The following is a 20,383-nucleotide window of genomic DNA, read 5'->3' as shown; positions in this document are numbered from 1 at the left end:
CAAGCCCGGGGGCGCCCGGGGGGCGGCCCGCAGCACACACACGTGACACTGGGGAGACAGACATGAGGGGGAGAGGACCCCATTCCCTACATTTGGAACTTCATTTCAAGGGCCTTTTCTATCTAGGGTTGAATTGGCCACTAAAAGCTGTCAACCAAGTACCTTGAAGAGGTTTGGTTAATTGCCCCCTGCACTCCACTCTCCGACGAACGTGCTTGTGTTACACCACGAAAACCAGGATGCTGCTGTCGCCGTTCAGTCGCTCAGTCGTGTCCGACTCTTTGCGACCCCATGGACTGCAGCACTCCGGGCCTCCCTGCCCATCACCAACTCCCAGAGCTTGCTCAAAGTCATGTCCATTGAGTCAGTCTATTCAACCACCTCATCCTCTGTTGTCCCCTTCTCCTCCAGCCTTCATTCTTTCCTAGCATCAGGGTCTTTTCAAATGAGTCAGCTCTCCACATCACGTGGCCAAAGGATTGGAGTTTCAGCTTCAGCATCAGTCCTTCCAATGAACACCCAGGACTGATCTCCTTTAGGATGGACTGGTTGGATCTCCTTGCTGTCCAAGGGACTCTCAAGAGCCTTCTCCAAAACCACAATTCAAAAGCATCAATTCTTCTCCACTCAGCTTTCTCTATGGTCTAACTCTCACATCCGTACATGACTACTGGAAAAACCTTAGCCTTGACTAGACTGACTTTTGTTGGCAAAGTAACATCTCTGCTTTTTAATTTGCTGTCTAGGTTGGTCATAACTTTTCTTCCAAGGAGCAAGCGTCTTTTAATTTCATGGATGCAGTCACCATCTGCAGTGATTTTGGAGCCCCCCAAAATAAAGTCTGCCACTGTTTCCACTGTTTCTCCATCTATTTGCCATGAAGTGATGGGACCAGATGCCATGATGTTTGTTTTCTGAATGTTGAGCTTTAAGGGAAGCCCATAAACTAGGATACAATGAAGCAGTCAAGATGTCCTGGAAAACAGCCAGGCATGGACCCTAAAAGCCAGCTGCACAAAGAACAGGTGACAAGGGAAACGCTGCCTCCAAATCCGACCCCTCCCGACTCCTGGCTGCTGTCTGAGATCTGCCACCAGCATCAACCGTAGCTCTGAGCCGAGGTACAGAGCCCTGCCTCCCTCCCTCCCAGCTGCGATATTTTAAGTCATCAGCAGTCATTTGAACGTCAGTGGGAATGAATCTGGGGATCTGCAAGTACAGGCTGGAAGGAGAGGAAAGTGGATGAGACCTGCAGGGCTGGGAGCTCTGCGATGCAGCAGAGACCACATACTGGGCTGGGGGCAAGGAGGTCTCCAGGGAAGGGTGTGGTCCTGTACTGGCTTCCTGCTTGCCAGCCGGAGGTCCTTCCATCTTCCCCGCCTAAGGGCCTTCGTGTGAGTGAAAGAATGTGACCACAGAAGAGACACAAGCATCAGTGACGCCAATCACACCGAGAGCGCCCACCGGTGCAGGCGTCAGGGAGACGCGGCTGGCCGCACGACTCTCTCCTTCTGGGAGACGCTGAGGTCCTCCTGAATCCACGTGAGGATGGGTCAGCTGGACAAGCAGGCTGACCGTGAAACCCCTCCCCATTCAGATGATGGCTTACTGAGAAAAAAGGCTGGACCTCCCTCCAGACTCCTCTGATCTCTTAAAAGAAGAAAGTGAGTCTTTTATTGAAGACGAAGAAATTATTCTAGGAATTGAAATTACCTAGAAGTCATTGGTACAAATCTCAACTGTTCTGCACGAAATTATGAGGCAGATTGTTTATTTCCTTGTAATCCAAATAGCTATTTGGATTTATAGTACATTGAAATATATCAGGGGCCTTGAGGGGAACCCCCTGCCACCTTAGGGAAGGTCAACTGGCCCACAGGGACCTCAGACTCCTTGCCTGTAAAACAAAGAGATGGATTAGATATTCTCCAGGGTGCTGTGAGGTTCCAAATGACTGGTTTCTCTAGGCTTAAGCATGTCATTTAGTTTGACTCTAGCAGGCTTCTGAAATGATCCTCTCAATAAACTGTTTATAATTTCATCCTCCAGAAAATGAAGGAGGAAAGGTGATGCTGCCTTTAATTGCTCCCAGGGAAGGAAAGCTCTTCAGAGAACTGACCTTTCACATGGGGCAGGGAGATAGGGGTGGAATTGAAGATTAGTCCAGTTAAGTAATATCATTTGAGCCCCTCAAGAGCACGCCCAGAGGTGGGGTCAGGAAGAAAGGTCCTGAGAGATGGCCTGGCTGCTGGACCAGAAGGAAACGCTGGCCTGGCTGTTCCAGAGCAAGTGCATCGAGAGTTAAAACACAGGAAGATGCTACAGGTCAACACGGTCAGGGGCACTTCCTGTGAGGCACCCAGCTCAGCACGGAACTTTTCTTTTTTTCACATGATAGCAATTTCACCAACACTGAGATCTAACTCCCTCCTGCAGCAAATTCTGCAGGAGGAGGCTGCCCAGGAAGCCCCATGTAGCAAGTGGCCGGAGCACCCAGGTGACCTTCCTAGAACGTGGGGTGGGGGTGGGGGGTTCCTTTCCAAATCCTCACCTTTGTTCCTGCTGTTCCCTCTGTGTGAGTGCTGTTCCCTCTGTGTGAGTGCTGTTCCCTCTGTGTGAGTGCTGTTCCCTCTGTGTGAGTGCTGTTCCCTCTGTCTGAGTGCTGATCCCTCTGTCTGGATGCTGTTCCCTCTGTCTGGGTGCTGTTCCCTCTGTCTGAGTGCTGTTCTCTCTGTCTGAGTGCTGTTCCCTCTGTCTGAGTGCTGTTCCCTCTGTGTGGATGCTGTTCCCTCTGTCTGAGTGCTGTTCCCTCTGTCTGGATGCTGTTCCCTCTGTCTGAGTGCTGATCCCTCTGTCTGGATGCTGTTCCCTCTGTCTGAGTGCTGTTCCCTCTGTCTGAGTGCTGTTCCCTCTGTCTGGATGCTGTTCCCTCTGTGTGAGTGCTGTTCCCTCTGTGTGAGTGCTGTTCCTTCTGTGTGAGTGCTGTTCCCTCTGTCTGAGTGCTGTTCCCTCTGTCTGGATGCTCATCCCTCTGTCTGAATGCTGTTCCCTCTGTCTGAGTGCTGTTCCCTCTGTCTGAGTGCTGTTCCCTCTGTCTGAGTGCTGTTCCCTCTGTCTGAGTGCTCTTTCCTCTGTCTGAGTGCTGTTCCCTCTGTCTGGATGCTGTTCCCTCTGTCTGAGTGCTGTTCCCTCTGTCTGAATGCTGTTCCCTCTGTCTGAGTGCTGTTCCCTCTGTCTGAGTGCTGTTCCCTCTGTCTGGATGCTGTTCCCTCTATCTGAGTGCTGTTCCCTCTGTCTGAGTGCTGTTCCCTCTGTCTGAATGCTGTTCCTTCTGTCTGGATGCTGTTCCCTCTGTCTGAGTGCTGTTCCCTCTGTCTGAAAGCTTCTTATGTTCAAAGGCTACAGCTCTGCATGTCCAAGCCTGATTCACTGTTCCATCGCCTGGCTTGCACCTTCCCCACCTGAACTAGGCCCTGATGGAGACTAAGTAGCTTCCCTGGTGGCTCAGTGATAAAGAATCCGCCTGCCAAGGAGGAGAGGCAGGTTCGATCCCTGGGTGGGGAAGATCCCCTGGAGGGGGAAATGGCAACCCACTCCAGTGTTCTTGCCTGGACGGGGAGCCTGTCGGGCTGCAGTCCGCGGGGTCGTAAAGAGCCAGATACGACTGAGCGCGCACACGCATATGCATAACTAATAAGTGCTGAAAGAATTTCTCCCTTTTTCTTGCTTTAATCCTCCCAGACCCGTCCCACACGCCCTAAAAATTCAGTTCAATTTTTCTAGGAGGCTTTTCAGAGTATTCCCAAGCCACCACCTTCCTCACTCTGTAGATTTATGAATATTGTACCATTTGTTCTCTACACAATTTCTGCTTTGCGTTGCTTTTTTCAGTTTTTCTCAAGCACTGACTTAGTTTTTTTAGATCTGTTATAACAAAGGACCACAAACGGGGTGCTTTAAACAACAGGAAGTGATTTGCTTAGTTCTGGAGATGGGAAATCCCAAATCAAGGAGTCAGCAGGGTGGGCCCTTCTGAGGCTGGAGGTAGGCTCAGGCCTCCCTTCCAGGGTTGGGTGGTTCTCTGGCTGTCTTTAGCGCATCCTTGACTCGTCAACACATCGCCCTGGTCTCTGCCTTCATCTTCACGTGGTGATGGCCTCCCTGCATGTTTGGGGGCTCGAATTTCTTCCCCTTTTTATAAGGCTGAGAAACTAAAAGGTTGCTGCCCTCTCAGTAAACAAAGGTCGTGGCAGTCATCAAGCCATCACATTGTAGCCAACCAGACGCTGAGCCCCGAGGAAACTCAGATGGAGCCAGAGGGCTGCCCACTGTCAAGCCCATCCAGCCCTCAGCCACCCCGTAAGGGACCCCCCCGAGGTCACTCGAGGTGAGAAGCACAGGATGCTGGCCCCAGAGAGCAGAGGTGCGCATCAAAGGAAGGATTTCAGTGAGCCCAGACTCCTGTGTCGTCCCATACATAGAAAAGCCCTGAATTCCCTAACTTGAGGTGTCTGGTTTTCTTTTATTAACAGTAACAGTTTGATGTTCCAACTACTGGGTCTTTTGTTGCAAAAACTCCTTTATATCCTGACTTCTCCCTTGCCTCTTCTGAACAGTTTTCTCAGCGTCATCTGAGATGCTATGTCCTATACTTGAAATCTGCGGGAAGTCTGCCGAATAAAACATAACTCACAACTTTTTAGGTTGTGTACTTTTTCTTTTCAGTCAGCAACATAAAAGTCCTATAGGATCAGGGGCCCGCATGTCCTCCAGGGTGATCTCATCTTAACTAAGTATGTCTAAATGACCCTCTTCTCAAATAAGGCCAAACTCAGACACTGGGGGTTTAGGACTCCAACCTATGAATTTTCAGTGGACGCAGTTCAACCATTCAACAAGAATGCTAAACGTTTCATTAGCACAGAAGCTCCTTAGCCACACAGGTGCTGACTTATCTAAATATTTTGTATCACCGCCGTGACGAATAAATTATCATTGAATCAACAAACAAACTGAAGCCAGCAGAAGCCTCCTCTCCCCAACTACCTATAATTCATAACTGCATCCCACTGGTATGCTTCCCTAGCAAAATGGATTCCCTCTTTAGCCCAGCTTTTCTCCAGAAAATAGTTCCTGAATTCAAGCTCTGAGAGATTATTCCAGTTCACACAGGTAGGATCCATTCTCTAGACAGATTCGCTCCCTGTATTCAACAGTTTCGTTATCGGGCATCTACGTGAAGCCATTTTAACCACGTTTCTTTCTTTGGAACACATAAAGCGGCAATGACTTATTTTTGACACCCGCAGGAAACTTGGTAATCTGTAACATAAACAGTGGGACGAGTCGGACAGCATTCTTGCAAATCTTAGCACTTCGTGGGTTCTCCCTTCTCAAACCTTTATGCCATCTATTTCCATCTGCATTCCCCCTGCGTTGTTTCTGATTCGCCTCAGCTGTTTTCTGCTGACTTCTGGCTTCTCCCTGCCTGCTCTACTCTTGGCAGATCAAGATACAAATACAGATAGAGCTGGAGAAACAGATATAAATGCCCCGATCTGAGCTGGGTAGGGACACCCAGAGAAGGCTGTTACATGACTGGACAAAAGGATTTTTACTAAATATGAAAGAACCAAAGCAGTAATGATTATCGAGTCCCCATTAACACTGGTCCAACCTGGACATAACGAGCCAGTCCTGCCGGTGCTCATCTTCCTCCCAGGGACTGGGACCCCGACCCCAAACCCTGCTCCGTGCCTGGGGCTTTGCTGTCGGGGGATAATCCACACCAGGACACAACCTGCCTGAACGCCCAGGTGTGTCAGCCTCAGATTCTGCATTCCGGGCTCTGGCATTTTCGCCAGTTACCCTTGATCGCGGGGCTTCCCAGGTGGTGCTAGTGGTAAAGAACCCACCTGCCAAAGCAGGAGGTATAAGAAACTGGGTTTGATCCCTGAGTCGGGAGGATCCCCTGGAGGAGGGCATGGAAACCCACTCCAGTGTTCTTGCCTGGAGGATCCCCTGGACTGAGGAGCCTGGTGGGCTACACAGGGTCGCAAAAAGTTGGACATGACTGAAGTGCCTTAACACAACGACAACAACAACCCTTGATAGTTGGTTTTCTGCATGCCCTTGACTGGATATATTCTGACCCAGTGAAAAGCACCCTTCCTGAAGAGTTAATTTCAGTACCTGCCCCACCTCAATTCACTTGACCCTGTCCACCCCATCATCCTATCCTACCTGTCGGGCCCCTCCCAGCTCCCGATCATTTCCACTGGTCCTGAGGTAAGGGCTTGCCCTGGGATGCTATATTCTGGAAGACCACAGTGTTTAGGTAAGCCTTATTATGAAGCAAGCCTGTAGATTCATCTATCTTTGTAAGAAAAGTGGAAATCATGACATTGGTCTCTGTCATGTTCCTTTCTGGTGGGAAGAACAGGAGGATGGCTATCTTCCAGGATGTCCACTGACCTCTAAAGCCATGAGTATGCTCCAATATTCAAAATTCCTAAAGAAGCTACTGACAATCTTTTTGGCGAGGGAAGACATACGGGTCACCCTCAGTAAGTGTGATTTTTCCGTACCTTTTAGGTTGTGATGAGTCATGGATACATTATCTCGCATCAGTGACCGGATAATGATCTAGAAGACGTGAGACCAGGTAAAGGAGACAGCAGCAGAGAGGTACAGAGGGACCCAGGGCAGAGGTGGGCTGGGGGAGGACCAGGCAGTCAGCCCGGAGTAGGGGGGCTGGGACTCATCAAGTCACAGGCAGGAGTCAAGGAGGCCCCCAGATTAAGAAGGGCAACTGGCATCGTCCTCTTGGAAAGTCACTTATCACACGTCAGCATCCGGCCTTGTCCCCCCCACACCCTGCTGTAAGGATGCACGGACTGCGCCCACGCAGTTCCCTGCCCCTCCCCCAGCAGATCTCAGCCCACCTCCTTCCTAAAGCTGGTTCTTGCTTTTTGTGTGGAGGCTGAAGTCACCTCTTTCAAGGTCATGAGTGGCTCCTGTAGAGTTTTTTGGTTCACGGCATGGCCTGAACTTCTAGAGCCCTAAGTTCAAACATTACAGAAGCCAAAGCAAACTAACTACTACATGAAACATTCAGGAAAATCATTGTAAAATCTCACTGTCTATTAATACAAGACAAAGCATGAACTTTCCCTCAGGTCACTTATTCACCACAGTGACAATACTTCTGGAACACAGAGAGCAAGCCCTCTGTCTTGGGGGAGGCTCCATGCAGAAAGGGGTCAGTGGGTAGGTGGGAGGGGAAGGGGCTTCTTGAGCCATTCCTCTCATGGGTACAGGGATGGAGCTGGAGGGCCCAGTGAGAAGAAAGGGGAAGTAACTCAGGAGAACCACTGGACCCTGGAGGTCTCTGCATCCTTCCCCTCCTAGTGCTATGAACTTAGGCGTTTCCCCTGAGCCTCAGTTTCCTCATCTGTAAAATGGGTATCCTGCGAGTGTACTGTGAGGCTGAAGGCAATAACACATGGGAAGGGCTCTGTGCAGAGAAGGTTTTCAGTGAATGTTTGTTAAAGAAAAGTTTCGTTCCATTTGGGATGCTGGCAGGGCGGCAAGACAGCCCAGCATGTGGCTGAAGTGGTCAGAGATGACCCAGCAAATCTGAATGATCCAGAAAGATCTGGAAGCACTCTCTTCCTCCCAACTCTCACTGAACACTGTCCACCCACTATGGAGAAAACCCTCCATGACCAGCTGTCACAGGAAGGCTAATAGATGTAACTTGGTAGTGTAAGGAAAAGGAAACTTCTTTACATGCATGTGTTAGGGGAAGCACACTGACTGAAACTGCCCACCCTGGTCAGGCCCTTTAGTAACCATTTGCATGAGTTGTTTTATGACAGGAGATCTTGGTAAGGAATACAGAGCTAATAAGCCACTACCAACCAGAAGAGTTCGGGAAAGGTCAAAAGGAGACACTGCGTGTCCGTCCACTTCCCAGAATCCCTCTCGCTAGCATCCATCTTGGCTGAGCAAGGCATGCGCCACCAGGAAAGACTCTGAGTCAGAATGATTGGCCAAAGACTACCTGGAAACTAATCCCATCACCATAAAACCCGAGACGGCGAGCCAGGTGGCAGAGCAGTTCTCCTGGGTTCCCTCACCCTCCTGCTCTCCACCCGGGTGCCCTTCCCAATAAAATCTCTGGCTTTGTCAGCACATGTGTCTCCTCGGACAATTCATTTCCGAGTGTTAGACAAGAGCCCAGCTTCGGGCCCTGGAAGGGGTCCCCCGTCCTGCAACACATGCAGTCATGCTTAGCTGCTTCAGTCAGTCCTGTGTGACGCTGTGGGACCCTGTGGGCTGAAGCCTGCCAGGTTTCCCTGTCCACAGCAAACCCCTACGTGTACAATATTTAATGTTAATTAATTCATTAACAAACTCTGTCCTGCCTGTTACACGCTTCAGAGCACCAAGAACCCACCCTCGGAGACCCACCCATGATATTACAAAGTTACAGTTAACAGGGACCTAAGCGCCTGAAGAATTTGATGGAGTCTTGTCACATGCACAATCTTGTTTCGAGATCTCCACAAGCTTGCGATACCATCAGGGTCAAGTCCTACTTGCTCCAGCCCCTTGTGAACCAAGGACGATATCTGAGGGTCTTAAAATTAAGGGAAATAGATCCTCTTCTAATTTCCACCTCTTTTTTCAACCTGCTGAACTATCTTCTGGCACTGTTTACACCAAGGAGACATCTCTGCCATTTTACTATCAACATAAAGGAACGGCTTATTTGAAACAGAAGCTGTGACTTCTCCTTTGATCCCTGACTTAAGTGGAGGACACAGCACTTTTTTACATGTCTTTGTAGTGGAAATTACATAAATATGCACTTCAGTGTGATTGGTGTGTTGAGGACCCCTGTGAAAAGCAGAAAAAGAATCCACTCCGAAGGTTTGTACATTGCCTCTTCAGTCAGGGTTTAAACTATCAATTTTTTTAAACTCTCAACTTGGTATCTTTCCTAGGAGTAAAAGTCACTCCAACTTGTTTTTTTAAAATAAGACTGTCAGATTCAGTCTGAAGGATTCACTGGGAATTACTGGACTACACAGAACAATTTGAGAATTATTGATCTGAAGATCCCATTTGATTATTAATTCTATTAAGCTTGGGTATTGAGTTTATAATGATATCTTTTAAATTTGCTGTTACTAGTGGGATAAGGAAAAAGAATCCCTAGTGATATTTCTGAATGGGACATTGTTCATTCTTATTGATTTCTCATCCACTTATTGTCTTCCTGAAATTTCTAAGCAGGTTAAATATTGTGGCTACAATGAGTGAGACTCTTGAGAGTCCCCTGGACAGCAAGGAGATCAGCCAGTTAATCCTAAAGGAAATCAACTCTGAATATTCATTGGAAGGACTGATGTTGAAGCTCCAATACTTTGGCCACCTGATGCGAAGAGATGACTCATTGGAAAAGACCCTGATGCTGGGAGAGATTGAGGGCAGGAGGAGAAGGGGATGAGATGGTTGGATGGCATCACCGACTCGATGGACATGAGTCTGAGCAGTCTCTGGGAGATACTGAAGGACAGGGAAGCCTGGCGTGCTGCAGACCATGGCTTTGCAGAGTTGGACACGACTGAGTGATTGAGCAGCAACAATAACAGTGAATAACAGAGAGCAGGAAACGTGGGCTAAAAGCCAGACGTTGAACAACACTCAGGACATCCTAGTTGTGCGTGATGGATCATTCACATAGGCGATGGTCACAATGGTGACAGCGCCCGGCACTTATTCCTGATGTGGCTTTGAGTGACAACCCCACCCACAGGCAGCCCCACAGACTGCAGACCTCTCCTAGGATGGAGAGCCGAGAAACGCCCCAGAGGATGCTGAGCCACGTGGGGAGCACAGTGGGATGACGGGGTCGGTAGGGAGGAAGGTCGCCTCTCAGGCACATCTGGGGTGGCGCTTTAGATGTTTCTATTATGGTAAAAGCAGAAAACTTAGGACCTGCCCTCAGCCCAGTTTCAAGTGCTCAGTACAATTTGTTAGCTGTAAGCACAGCAGTGTAGGACAGACTTCTAAAATGTATTCACCAAGCAGGGGTAAAGAACAAGGTCCTATTGAACAGCACAGGGAACTATAGTCAATATTCTGTGATAAACCATAATGGGAAAGTAAATGGAAAAGAATGTATGTATATGTATAGCTGAGTCACTCTGCCGTATAGCAGAGGTTGGCACAGCATTGTAAATCAACTATATACTTCAATAAAAATAATAAAATTTAAAATAAAATAAACCCACCATAGAGAACCAACAAGGACCTAGTGCATAGAAAACAGGGAACTACACTTAATATTCTGAAATAACCTATAAGGGAAAAGAATGTGAAATATATATATATATTTGTATAATTGAAGCACTTCGCTGTATTCCTAAACAAACACAAAGTTGTAAATCAATTATACATCAATAGAAAATAAAAATTAAGGACTTCCCTGGCAGTCCAGTGGCTAAGACTCTGTGCTTCCACTACACTGGATGCAGGTTTGATACCTGATTGGGGAAATAAGATCCTGCATGCTGTGCAACTTGGCCAAGAAAAAGTTTAAAACAGAAAACTTACTCAACTTGTTAAGTGAAGCTTTATACCCGTGGAACGGCAACCTTCATTTTCCTTCTCAAAGTCCTCGACTACTACCATTCTATTTTCTAATTCAACCAGTTTGCCTGTTTTAGATTCCTATACAAACTGTCCTGTGATTGACTTATTTCACTGAGCGTGTAAGATGTCCTCCAGGTTCCTCCATATTGGAGCGTAATCAGCATTCCTTTCATGTTTTAAGGCTGAAGAACATTCCACTGTATGGAGGGACCACATTTTCTTTATCCATGCTTCGCTTCCATCTCTCGGTCACTGTGAATAACGTCGCTACGACCGTGAGTGTAAATCGCTCTTTGCGATCCTGTCTTCCATTCTTTGGGATGAACCCTCAGAGAAAGGGATGGTTGAATCATACGGCAGATCTATTTTTCATTTTCAAAGGAGGCTCCATGGTGCTTCGCACAGCGGTGATGCCATTACATGCTGACCTAACGGTGCCCAAGTGTTTGCTTTTTCATCTGTCCTCTTTTGGGGCCTTGAAATTGGCTGAAGGACCTTGTTACCTCATCCTTCGGGTGCCAAAGGGAGACCCAGGGAGATGGAGTGACCTTCTAAAAGTCAAGGGCAGACTGTGGACAGCTGACAGCTAAAACCAAGTCTCCCACATCCTTTGGCTCCGGAGATCACACACCACAAAGACTAAACAAAGGAGCCCAGCTATTGCTCCTCTCTACAAACGGCCACACGTGCCTTGACACATGATAAAACAGCATTTTTTTATCCATAGTTTTTAAAACTATGGATTTTTGTGAGCAGCGGCTCCTGAGGAAGTCCATGTAAGATCCATCCCGTGACTAATTGGAAATAGGAACCTGCATTTACTGGCGTATACTTGGGAACTAAGCCAGGTCTCTATGCCCCATGGGGTGAAACACGTGCGGGATGCTTAAGTTTTCAGCACCTGTGAAGTCACTGGAATGTCCCTGCAGCCAGATCCCTGTGTCTCTGCAGTGAGTTATCAGCAGAACAAACACAGGGGTCCCTCCCTTGCTGGTGACTTTCTCTGCCTGTGAACTGAGATACACCTTCCCTTTCTCCATCTTCCATGATCGTTTGCAAACCTGATGCTTAATCCTTGGATCGTCAGTCTGTATTCCTCAACTCAGGTTCTCCACAAGACAGTTTCTCGTTTCAATATTTCAAATAACTTCTGGCTTCACTGGCAAGACGCCTCTGGGTCTTAGGAGAGCTTCTCTGAGAGCATCTCGCACCACGGAATGCAGTTTGGTACCAGGCCCTGTCTTCCTGCTGTTCCTCCTCCCGAATTCCGCGTCGTCCCACCTCCAGGGCAAGTCTCAGGTGCAGCCCTGTGCAACAGGGAAATACTCCGAATAGGAGACAGTTCCAGGCGAGTCTATGCGCCTCAACAGCTGGGGCTTAATCGTTTCATTTGCTTATTCATGAGAAGTGGATATTAACAACCGTCTTCCAAATCTAAGGGCTAATGGGACCAAAATTGAAAGGTTGCTTACAAACATTGCTTGCTAATCAAAGTCGAAGTATGACTGGCTCCCCCGAGAGAGGGTGGACGAGGTCTGCTGGGAAATGAGAAAGTCTCTTTGCTGGGGAAAAAGATTTGTCTTTGAAGGCAGACGAGCCTGTGTTTAAATCCTGACGTGGATAACATCAGAGCAGTGAATAAATATCTTTGTTCCTTGAATATCAGTGTATTATTCATAGACTGGGTAAAATGAAACCTTCCACTGAGAGATGGTACAGATGCTATGATTACTAATGAGATTTTTACATAAAGTGACACACACACTCACACACACTCATACACTCACACATACACACACTCACACACATAAACACACACACAGCCTGTCCCATAGTAACTCTAAACCAGTAAGAATTTCCTTTCCTTCCCCAGCTTGTCTTACAGTAAAGTGGAAAATGTCAATCAACATTTTTCTATTTTATCCCTGCTTAGAAGCAATGACATTTAAATAATGGAATTAAAAAAATCTGGAAGGCTGAAGAAAATTTAGATACTCCATCATGAAAGGTGAGTTTGAGAGGTCATGTGATTGCTCAGAATCAGGTACCTAACATACATGCATATATATATATATATATATATATATATACACACACACATATATATATATACATATATATATAATATGAACATTATCTATACAGATGTATAATATATGTTGTATATATTCTCTGGAAGGAAACTCACTTTCTTAATTTTTTGCAGATTCTTTTCAGAAAACTACACATATGAATGCATTTTTCTAAAAACCAGAAGGAGGATGAAAGGTTTGAGTCATTTCTTGTTCATGATACGCCTATTCTGACATCAAACAAATTCTTTGTAAAAATGCTAACAATTAAGCAGCTGATCAGACATTGCAAAAGGCCTCTTATGTCATCAAACTGTTAGGCTGATGTTAATTTCCTCTGGCTATTGCTAGGACTCTTTTTTGCAGTTGATTAATTTTGGTAAATTCTGAAATCTAACTCAGTACACTGGGGACAGCTGAGATTTCCATTTGGAGAAAGAGAACTATTGAAGTTGTCAGAGTTAAACAAGGAATCTGGGAACGTACTGATAATGTTGTTCAACGTACAAAGCACAATTTAAAAGTTAGGTCTTAATTTAATGTCATGTTTTATGGAAGATGAAGCTTTGCAGTCGATTGGAGTAGCCTGGGGACCAATTCAGGAACATGTAAAGTACACAGTTTCAGCAAAGTGTGGTTATATTGTTACCTGGGGGCACAGAACCCAGCAGTCACCCTGGATGCCCGGCTCTTTCTAACCCCCAGGGCCTTGTCACGTGAATGTGACACCTCAGTACCTCTTAGCACCACCCGCTTCTCCCCACCTAACCATCAGCATCGTGGTCCAAGCTGCCCCCGGCCTGGGTACCGAGGTGACCGCTGAGCTCCTCCATCACCTCCACACTGTCCCTCCTCCCGACTGTTCTCCACTCCGCAGAGAAAGGGTCTTTTTCTGTTTGCAGACGCGACATCGCCCCTATCCGATTACTCTCCCAAGCCCTTGTCACGGGTTAATACGCTTGTTTGTGCAGTTACAGTCCATTCTTACCTCTCTCTACATCATTGGCGCTACATCATTGGTTCTATTGTGCTCCGGTGCTTGGCACCAGTGGAGGCAGTGTGCGAATGCATGAACGGATGGGCAGGACACGCATCTGTTTATCACCTACAGGCAGGGCATGGTGCCCTGGTGAGCTGTGCTTCTGCTTGTCCGTGGTCACTCTCCTCTCACTGACCAGGAGAAGTACCTCTTTAAAGCTTAGCTTGAGGCTGGGGGTCTCTGATGGGAGGAGGTGCAGACTCTGATTATGCAAACATGCACAAAGCCGACAGGAGTGGAAACCAAAACTCTTCTCATCAGCACTCAACTCTGTTTTTGCTCAGTCGCTCAGTCGTGTCCGACTCTTTGCGACCCCATGGACTGCAGCACTCCAGGCCTCCCTGTCCTTCACCATTCCCCGGAATTTGCTCAAACTCATGTCCATCGAGTTGGTGATGCTATACAACCGTCTCATCCTCTGTCATCTACTTCTCCTCCTGCCTTCAATCTTTCCCAGCATCAGGGTCAATTCTAGCTCTCCAGTTTTGACGGTGGGCTCCACAGCCTCACCTAACTGCTTCCAATTTTCTCACAGATTATTATTTGATGAATAATTATACAGTATGATTTAGTATTTACAGAAGGGGTATAAAGTCCCAGATGATGAAAAACAACAATAAGCAAAACCTTTCCCAAGGCCTGCAAAGTCAGGCCATCGTGGCTCTTGTCAAACAAGCCATAGAAGGTTCCTATTGAGCCCATCCATACTCCTTTAACCCTAGCCTAGATCTTGTCAACAAACAGCCAGAGGTACGTGAGGCAGATGATGATGTGGCAGATTTAAAAAGCATGAAATGGGACTTCCCTGGTGGTCCAGCGGCTAAGATTTCATGCTCCCAATGCAGGAGGCTAAGGTTCAATCCTTGGTTAAGGAACCAGATCCCACATGATGCAGCTAAGCATTTGTATGCTGCAAATAAAGATCCTGAACACAGCAATGAAGACTGAGGATCTGGTGTGCAGGAACTGGGACCCAGTGCAGCTAAGTAAATAAATAATTTTTTACAAGTGGGAAATGGTCATCCTGATGGGGAGGAATCCACTGAAATCCACTGAAAGATTCCCCACTACTGCAGGGTGATGCTCAGTTGCTCAGTCATGTCCAACTCTTTGCAAACCCAATAACCACAGCTCACCAGGCTCCTCTGTCCATGAGATTTCCCAGGCAGGAATATCGGAGTGGATTGCCATTCCCTTCTCCAGGGGCTCTTCCCAACCCAGGGCTTGAACCTGCGTCTCCTGCATTGGCAGGTGGCTTCTTTACCACTGAGCCACCTGGGAAGACCCCGTTGCAGGGTAGATTGTTGCATGTTATTTTGAGTCTTTCGGTCCTTCTCTGTCCAACTCAGCTGTGAAGAGCTGTGAGCTACAGGGGACAGGATGGATGTTGGCCTGCAAGCAGGAGAAGGTGGGGTTTGAGTTGTCCTCTGGAAATGAGCACGATTTAGTTTGTGGGAGGAAGAGAAGGGTCCACAGTCATAGGTCAGGAGCAGCGACTGAGAGATGAAAATGCATAGAGAGCAAACACTTATCTGAGAAAAGGCCAAGCTGTGCAAATGCTGGGGTTGGGATTCAAGGAGATGAGAAGGAGGGGGTCACGTGACATGTGGTAGAGACTCTCCCACAAAGATTTTCTGTCCCGGGGGCACCTCATCAAGCATAGTAAAGATGCTTCCTTTTTTTCCCCTAACTCATTTAGGGAAAATTAAATTAAATTCTCAGTTTATCATGAATCCATATGCCTTTTATTTTAATAATACAAACTAGGGATGCTATAATACGACCATTATCTCTGAAAAGGGCTTGGCCAGCTTCCAACCTTCTTCATCCACCTCTATTTCTAATTCCGCGGAGGTTAACAGCAATCCACAGATGTCTTTGCATGGCCGGCTCCCCTGGAATGAAGAGAGGATCTGGAAATCTCAGAGAGTAATGAAGTCATTATCATAACGATTTTAATAAAATTTTCAATAGTTAAGCCACCTTTCTGTGATTTACTGTTCAAAAAAAGCTAAGCCACTGAGTCAGAGGCTTAAAAAGGTCGGGGAACAGGCTGTTGAACAAAAGTAATAAAGAAAGAAAGAGCAGATGAGAGAAGAAGGCCGGGGTGATAGCAGGAACCGTTGTGTCCATGCTGGGCGTCTAGCCAATGCTCTTCAAAGCCAAGTTTCAATGGAGACCTGCATGTGCTGTCTATACCTAAGCTGAGACCTGGAGACCACGAATTCAAGACCAACCACTATAAGGACAGAGCAGCCATCCCACCTTAACAGAGAGTCCTTGGGGTCTCAAGGAGCCAAGGTGAGACTTGTGCATGGAAGCCTTCATACTAGACTCTGTAAGAACTTGGGCATTTTTCTTTTTTTTAGGACTTACCAGCTCTGACTGTATAAATCAAGCCTGGCAAACTAGGGCTTGAGACATATCCCCTAGAAGACCCAGATATAAGCCCAGGTGAGTTTCAACACAGGTAGCTGACAACCTACAGTGAGACCCACATCATAATTCCCAGCAGAACTAAGGAAGGAAACAGATCTGTGTTGGGTGTCCTTTGCTTAAGAAAGTAGGCAAGAAAATAATAGTTTCAAAAGATTCCAGTAAAAGAGCTGAAATGTTGAACAAAGACTCTTCAATGCGTAAGCATCAGTTACCTTGAAAGCCCTCCCATCCCTGAGCGTGCCAGATAAAGGAGGTGCTCACGTGCGTGTGTGTATGAGCAAGTTGAAGTGCGATCTACAGCCTCAGTGAAATCGGATGATACTGAAGTTGCAGGGAGTGGGGTGCCATGATTAGGTCTGTTTGCTGAGCAAAGAAGTAGCTGCTGGTGAACATTCTTCTGAAATGCCTAAATCCCATTCCTTAGCAGTAAGTGGGTTTGGTGAACTGAATTTTATCTTTGTTAGAGATGAAGAGTGCTGCTGAGTCTGGGGGTACCCTTCTGAATTAGTGGCTTCACTATCCTGGGGAGGAAGGTCAAGGAGATGGACAACAACTGGCATGACAGTACAACTAAGATCATAACTTAAGCAGATTTCTTTCCTGCCATTTCACTGCCTTCTAACACTGCCTGAGTGGAAAATGGTAGGCAGTGAAATTTCAAAACAGTAAAGATTTAATGTACCAAGAATTCTGTAAAGGACACATCCCCAAATATAGACCCAGCTGGGAAATTCACATATGTACAGCTCTTCAATATGTGTTGTTGCTATTGTAGTCGCTAAGTCGTGTCTGACTCTTCTGTGACCCCATGGACTGTAGTTTGACAGGTTCCTCTATCCGTGGGGTTTCCCAGGCAAGAACACTGGAGTGGGCTGCAATTTCCCTCTCCAGGGGATCTTCCAGACCCAGGGATTGAACCACCATCTCCTGCATTGGCAGGTAGATTCTTTACAGCTAAGCCACCAGGGAAACCCTTCTCTATGCGTATAGAGATGCAAATTTCTGATGCCCTTAAGTCAAAGAATTCATTCACTCAATTCAGGCACCTCTTTTGGGGGGACAATCCTCTAGTTTTGGCTTATCCGCTGGGAATTAGAGATGGCTACCTATATTTAAAGTACATATGTTTGTATTTTTGGCCCTGCTGTTTAATAGAAAAGTGATTTATAACAGCAGATTGGCAGTGACAGATTCTGTGGCGGTGCCGGGGACTGCTTCCAGATGAGTTGAAAGATGGTTTCTGAGCATGAATTATATTTCCGCATGTAAACAGGAAGACAAGGAAGATGATGAATCATCTCCCACCACCTCTTAGTGCAGAACTGCAGACTACATAATTTAAAATTTACTGCCAGCAAGGCCCATATAATGTGATCAGGCATGGAGAACCTACCAAATATTAATACCTTAGGAAACAAAAGCTGTATTAAGGTTTCCTATAACTGAGAGAAAGCACGTGAGTAATCCACACTTCTACGCATTAGGTCACCTAGAGGTGAATACGTAAGCTGTGGCCTTAACCCTGAAGGAAACCAATGAATTAGCTGAAAAATCTGGTTTAATATTAATATGATATGTCAGTTACTTTGGAAGATAAAGTTGACCTGCCATAGCTCTTTGAAGGTAATCTCTAAGTCTGGGCAGTTTAGCTGTGATCATAATTGTTCTAAGGCTGTTTGACTTGGGTGGGTACTCGGGGAGAGCAACCCAGTGTTTGAATTAGGAAAGTAGCCTCCTTGGGATAATGGTGATTTCTGCATCTCTTCTGCTTCATTTGATAAAAGCAAGTCACTGGCCTGCCCAGGATCCCAACTGACCCTCCACCCCAAAGGTAGTAGAAATGTAAAATCCATCTCAGCACATGGTCTGGGGTAATTTGTTTTCTGTCGATAAGATGAGAAAACTGACGATGGATGGATTTTAAATGTGAAGTGCTTCACCATTCCTTGATTTATTTTGCTTCCTTTTTTTTTAATATTAATTACAGTCTGGGTGCTCAGAGAAATAAACTTGAATACTCAGTAAGCTACCGCAGAGAATGTGCAATGAATCACAATGAATTCCTTTCCGCCAGGCCTCGCCCGGTTCCCTCTGAACCCAGACCCCGGACCCTGAGACTGACGATCCAATGGGCAGTTTGTGGATGATCTGTGCCCTCGATCCTGATTGCTTCCTCTGCAGTCACATTGGTGCTCTTTAGCTTCTTCTCCCAAGCTGGCAGGAGACAATGGAAACCATAAAGGACTTCCCAGGCCCTACGGTCCATGCAAGGGAGAGATGAGGCAGGAACTCAGGCCCCTAGAAGGTCTGGGCATCCACCACCTCTGTGTTTCCCTCACAGATCTTTCTCAGCTCATGCAAGCCTTGGGGAGTACAAATTGGTTATAGATACACTCGCTTGGGGGGCTTCCTTGGTTGCTCAAGCGGTAAAGAATTTGCCTGCAATGCAGGAGACAGGAGTTCGATCCTGGGGTGGGCAAGATCTCCTAGAGAAGGAAATGGCAACCCACTCCAGTACCCTTGCCTGGAAAACCCCATGGACAGAGTAGCCTGGCGGGCTGCAGTCCATGGGGTCTCAAAGAGTCAGACACGACTTAGTCACTAAAAACAACAACAACACTCATTTTTAACAACTATGTATCTGTTTACAGGTTATAGGCTTTTATTTCTTTTCAGAAAATTCAACCTTTTGAAAGTAATTTCCTAAGCAAAATTGAGGGTAATTCTAGTGGTCAAAATGGAATCTTATTGGCCCAGGTATACATTAACATTGCAGAGAGATTGCTTGAGGTTGGCAAAAGATCTTTAACACTTTAAATTTGAGCTTCTCTTCCAGCCAGTTCTACCCTTTTTATGTAAATGAGGGTCAAATAATTTGCAGTTGCAAGAAAACCAACGTTTGGAAGCTCCCAGGACCCAGCTCACTTAAACGTGCTGACATGGTTTTAGAGCCTGAAATTGTTTATTGGATGGAATAACTCAGAAGTCAAGGGCTGATGCAAATAGCTGCAAACCTCAAACAGTTATTCCTGGGGACATCACAACCTCCTTAATCTGTTTATGTCTGTGCTTTTGCCAAAAGGAATCTACCTGGAATACTGATCAAATGATAATTTGAGAGCCTTTTTTTGTTTGTTTGTTTTAAATTCAATTTCCTTACGGTGAGGCCGGTGTTTCAGTCTTTATAAGGTAAGCGTTTTTATTCCCATTTTTTCTGGGAAGGGAGACTTCCTAAATATAGAACATGGATCAGAATTAGTACAGGTGTCCTGGGCTTTCTTTGTGGCTCAGACGGTAAAGAATCTGTGTACAAGGCAGGAGACCAGGGTTTGATCCCTGGGTCCGGAAGATCCCCTAGAAGAGGGAATGGCAACCCACTCCAGTATTCCTGCCTGGAGAATCCCAAGGACAGAGGGATTTGCAACCATGGGGTTGCAAAGAGGTGGACATGACTGATTGACTAACACGTTCATCTATGCCCAAGTAACTTCCCTGGGTCTTTTTTCTGTTTCTCTTTCTGAGAGGGTTTTCGCTTCCACGGTTAAATCACTAAGTCAGATTGAATTCAGCTGAAGTGTGAAGTCTTAACGTGTGAAGTCTGTAATTTGGCAAAAACAAGAATATCACAAAAACTTGAACTCTGCTGAAACATGGTCATAGTCAGGCTATGCAGGGAAATGGCAGCATGTGTGGGGCCGTTTGTGAGAGTGAGGACACACTTCTCCTGGCTGGCGTGCCCCAGGGGGCTGGCGCTGCTTTCCTGGGTGGCAGGAGGAGAGAACAGCCCTCACTAGTTTATAATGTGAAAAGGACCCTCCTTTCAAAAAAGGAGTCAGGATAGCCCCTTCCTCCAGATGAAGACAGATTGGCCAGACTCTCCGCGCCTTTGACACAGGCTCCCCTCATCCCTCCCTGAAGTCAAGGGCTTCTGCAGCCCCTCTCCTGGACCCAAGTGTGATCTCTATTCCTAGAAGCTGGCCCTTCAGCACACCCCAGACTATCTTAGGATCCTCACGTGGCAACAAATTTGAATTTGCATTCTCAAATGAGAGTCACAGTCCATTGTGTGTGTGTGTGTGTGTGTGTGTGTGTGTGTGTGTTCAGTCAGTCAGTTGTGTCTAACATTTTTGTGACCCCATGGACTGCAGCCCACCAGGCTCCTCCGTCC

The 20,383-nt window shown here is 46.7% G+C and overlaps 1 protein-coding gene across 5 annotated transcripts in view; it reads right to left on the bottom strand.

The window, feature by feature from the left end:
- The window catches only part of DPP6 (dipeptidyl peptidase like 6), a 1,059,086-nt gene that overhangs the window by 611,390 nt on the left and 427,313 nt on the right, over positions 1–20,383 (bottom strand). The window lies entirely within an intron of this gene.

The sequence above is a fragment of the Cervus canadensis genome, chromosome 3 (genome assembly GCF_019320065.1).
Source record: "Cervus canadensis isolate Bull #8, Minnesota chromosome 3, ASM1932006v1, whole genome shotgun sequence".
In the NCBI taxonomy this organism is placed as follows: Eukaryota; Metazoa; Chordata; class Mammalia; order Artiodactyla; family Cervidae; genus Cervus; species Cervus canadensis.
This window is presented reverse-complemented; position numbering and strand designations above follow the sequence as displayed.